Below are 4,828 nucleotides of genomic sequence, written 5' to 3' on the forward strand. Positions count from 1 at the left end.
ACACACACACACACACACACACCCCTGTACTGAATAGTGCACTCTCAGCACATTCTTCGCGCCTTATTGCGAATTACAAACAAGAAAGAGGCGACCCTTGGATTGGTCAAGGCTACCTAAGAGCTGTTCTGTAGTAGCCCGTGCTCTGACCAACTGGCTGTAAGTCAATGGTTTCCTTCGCTCTTTTCTTAAGTTTGATCAGCTATTAGAATGACAGACAGAATTTAGGGAAATATTTGTTTCCCAATGTATTATAAAGGAATGTATAAGTATGCAGATGAATAGCCAGATGAAAGAAAAGTATAACACAAAGTATGGGGGAGGGGTGCAGAACTGTAGAGATGGCTCAGTAAGGTTCTATTCTCCAGGCACTTCTGAGAACCTGATAATCTGAAGACTCCAATCCCTGTCCTTTAGGATTTTTGTGGAGGCTTCCTTAGGTAGAACAATTGATTAAAGCAATGACAATTGTGGATTGACGCAAATTCTTTCCCTCACTGAAAGTTCAGGCACAAGGCTGAAAGTTCTGATCTTCTACCCTCATGGTTGATCCCAGGCAACAAGCCCTTCCTCTGAAGCTCTCCAAGAGCTCCCAGCTATCAGCCATCTCACTAGTATGAAGAATACAGCTATCCCTTTGGAGAGTCCAAGTGTCACAGGGTTAGGGAGAGGTGGAGGAGGGAGAAAACAAATATATGGGTCACTATGTCACAGTTTACCCCTTGATCTTGATGACATGCAGGCTGGAACCACTTATGACAAAATAAACACAAGTCAAAAGACACTGGCACATAACTAGAGTTCCATATAATTGCTGATGATTAATCTAGTCTATCATGACACCAAGTGAAAATGCCTCAGGTGGCCTCTTGCCTGCAGACACACAGGGAAGACTAATCTAACAGGTCAGTTAATCCTTGTGTAGATTTGCAGCACTTCCCAGAGGCCCACAAATTCCTAACCTTACAGAATGCTTCTTCTAATTTTTGAGTGGCGTGTTACAGAGCCATCTCTCACTTATAAACTATCTAATACTAAGAACAGTCACCTCATGCTGCAAATCTAAAAGTCTTTGAAGACTTTATATTGCCTTCTGAAAAAATTTCCATCTCTTTACCTCAGCAAAGAAGTTCAGAATTTTATTTTCTTCTGCAGGCCTTCTATTCAAACCAATAATTCCACTTGCATTTGAAAATTTCTGCAAGCTCTGGACTGCCTACACTGTGCCTGCAGTGGGTACCAAATGAATGTTCCCAAACCTGCAAGACATGTATCTCCCCTCTTAGACTGAGGGTTTCTTGAGGACAGGATTACTTGGTGCTTGTAGTCTCTGTCTTCCTAGTACTTAGTAAGATTGAGACTCTCAACAATGAGTAAATGCAAGATGTAATATATACAACCATGGGTTCTTCTCATCCGGACAAGAATCACTTTTTACTTTCTTGGTTCAGGAACATTCACATACTTTGTGAAAGATCCAGGAACAAAGATTCCTAATCCTCTCCACTTCCCTTAGCCTCCATTTAGCCCAGTGCTGGTGTGACCTGGTGGCTAAGGTGCTGTAGTCTATTGTGACCAGCTTTCTTTATCCATTGCCAAAGGGCCTGTCAGTCTAGGGAGGGGAACCGGATAGCTGGAGTGGACAGAAACATTCTTAATTACTAGGCATCTCAGAGGTGCCTCTGTGGACACAGTTTTAGATTTGTCTGTCCTCACCCTGCAATACCTGTGTCTTGGGGCCCATATCTCTAGCCCAAGAGAGTGACTGACTCAAACCATGGGACACACTATGGCCTGTCTTCCATGGTGCTCGCCACAGGGTCCTACTTGCTGTCATCAGATGACAGAATTCAGACAAGGAAATCACAAATGAAAGCCACAGTTAGTGTCCTCCCCACATCCTGCTCTTTCTAAGAGAACCCTAATTCTGTACAGAACAGCAAAGTGCCTGGTTAAACTTCTTCCTTCTCTAGACTCTTAGATACCTTGGGGTTGTCATGTTTCCTCTCAGGATCTGGCCATTGGGATGTAGGCAGACTTCAGCATAGGACTCCAGCATGACCTAGTTGAAATCCTTTGCTTACTACCTCACTGTATGCACTTAAATGCGTATCAATTTATATATTTTATTAATACATATAAATAATATAGGTCTATAAATTATATATATGGGCATACAACTTATCTAAGTGTGAATATAAATAAACTTATTTATTGGTATATGCATTATGGCCGTGGACCAGATAAGACAGCATACCACAGTGATTAAGGGCACAGACAACTGGAGCCAACTTTCTGGGTTCAAAATCCAGTTCTAACTGCTATGGCAAGCAGTCACACCAAAACAACACTCAGGATTTGGAAAAAGATTTATTTACATCAATGGTCACTAACCCAGATCATTCCCCTAATCTCAGCCTTAATCTCTGATGGTCTAGGGCTTATATGGGATAAGTAAGCAGGAGTTACAGAGGAGGACTGGCTTCTCAATTGGAGATTGGTTCTTACAATATGCATCACAGTGACCAGCTATGCACCACAGTCAGTGACCAGCTGTTTCTACTATACAAAACTAACCAGAACTGGAATAGAAACTGTTGCCTGGGTAACTAAGAAACTGAAGTATACTGGTATGGGTGGGGAGTATTTTCTGTTACACAACAACTTATAAGTCATTTCACTTCTTTGTGTATTAGTTTTTCATATTTTAAAAATAAAATAATTTTCCTTTTCTGGGATGTAGTTCTTAGGAGGATTTATTGAGTCAATACTGGTAAAGCAGTAAGAAAAACACACCCCAGCACAAGAAAAGATAACCTGCTTGATAATTAAATGTCAACTAAGGCCATTGCCCTTGTCCAAGGTGCTGATGTTCTGGAGCTTTCTGTGCCCCAGGGCTGCCAAGGTTTGTAAGGCTGTAAAATGGCCCTACTCTGTCATCTGGGTTTTAAAATAAAGCCAGTATTACAGCTTATATCAATATGTGCCACCAAAATCCTTATGCATTCACTTTTGCAGTTTTGGAGAATGACTGGGTCATGGGCATATGACACTGTATCATGGATATGTGAGACTGGATTAGTTTTAGCTTAGTCTGAGGTATGAATAGCGGATTTACTGAAGAGGAAAAGTCTACCCATGGTGTGGGTGGTACAAAACAGTAAGTGCAGCCTGGATGAAATAAAAAGAGGAGAAAGAAGGTTTGCTGCTTCCTGTCATGCTATGGACTGATTCTCCCCTGCAATGTACCTCTATTATGCTGCCCATCCTTGAAACTACTTAACTGCTGACTGAATGCTCTATGAACTGTGGGTTAAAATAAGTCTTTCTAACTTTGACTTGTGGATGTTGTGTATTTTTTTTCAAGCAATGAGAAAGTAACTAAGGTAGTGAAGTATACCTATGTCATGGTTCATTTCCAATTTCCAAATTTAAGGGGGAGCCCTGTGTATTTGTAGAGCTGGTGGTCTCTCTTCTTATCTCTGGCACTCGTTGATCTCCCTCTACCATTCTTTTAACATGTCACAGTTGCAAAGCCCACATGAAATCTGAGTGGCTCTGCTTCTAGTGTCAGGCCCACCCCATCACTTTTTCCTTGAGAAAAGAGAAAGCTTGCTGGTGTTTTCACCTTCCTGCTACTCCATTTCTTTCATTCTTCCTTTGCAGAAATAAGACCTCTGAAGTTTTATGTAACTTATCCAAGATTCTGAGTAGAAAAGCTGAGGAACAAAGGAGTAGCTCAGAGGAATGAGGGAGGAAGGGAGGGAAGGAATGGAGGAGGAAAAGAGGAAGGAAGGAGGAGAGGAAGGAAGGAAGGAAGAAGATGGGAAGCAAACCCAGTTCTGGTCTAACTTCAAACCTTTCACTCTCTCTACTAAAACAATATCTACAAACCAGACTGCATCTATGATCCAAAGTTTTATAAAGTTACTTTTATATTACAAAAGCAGAGTAGTTCTGATAAAGACTTTTACAAAAAAAATTATGTATTTCCACACTAAACCTATAATATGAATAAAAAGCAACTGCTCCCACTTCCATCACACAATGCCTGCCTGGAGAAGCAGTCCTTTTCATGCCTTAGCATGAATCAGTCCGTCAACTCTGTGACAGCTCTTCCAGAGTAGCATACACAGTGAAAAACAGAAAGGGCATTACAAAATCACCTGGTCCAAAATTCTCATTTTACAGTCCTAGCCCAGGTCCTGTGAGTGTGCTGAGAGCTTTCTGCTACCCTGCACCTGCAGGACCAGTCCCAGCCCAGGCGGAGCGTGGGCCGGACCCTCTCCCAGCCCCTTGGGCCACCCCCCACCACTCCGTGGTGCCTCCCCCACCCCGCCCGCCGAGTAGGAATTTCTGCCGAGTTCCGGGATCCCCCAGACCCAGTCCTAGCCCAGGTCCAGTGAGTGTGTGGAGAGCTTCCTGCTACCCTGTGCCTGCGGGACCAGTTCCAGCTCAGGTGCAGAGTGGGCCAGACCCTCTCCCAGAACTTTGGGCCACCCCACCACCACTCCGCAGTGCCTCCCCCAGCCCGTCCTCCGAGTAGGAATTTTTGCCCCGTCCCAGAGCCCCCAGACCCAGTCCTAGTCCAGGTCCCATGAGTGTATGCGGAGAGCTTCCTCTTCGCCCTACTTCACCTTTCCCCTCCAGGCACACCTCAGGCCTGGAATACGCGCCTGAGGTGTAATCCTGCAGCTGCAATCCCTGCAGAGAGTGTAGAGGATAGATTCAACCAGCTAGTCCAGGAGCAGAACATCTCCCCACAGGGGCACAACAGGTTCACCCTTAAGGGCAGCAGTGGGAAGGAGCTGAGCACAGCAGCCAGACC

The sequence above is a fragment of the Octodon degus genome, unplaced genomic scaffold (assembly GCF_000260255.1).
Source record: "Octodon degus isolate 3935 unplaced genomic scaffold, OctDeg1.0 scaffold00085, whole genome shotgun sequence".
NCBI lineage: Eukaryota > Metazoa > Chordata > Mammalia > Rodentia > Octodontidae > Octodon > Octodon degus.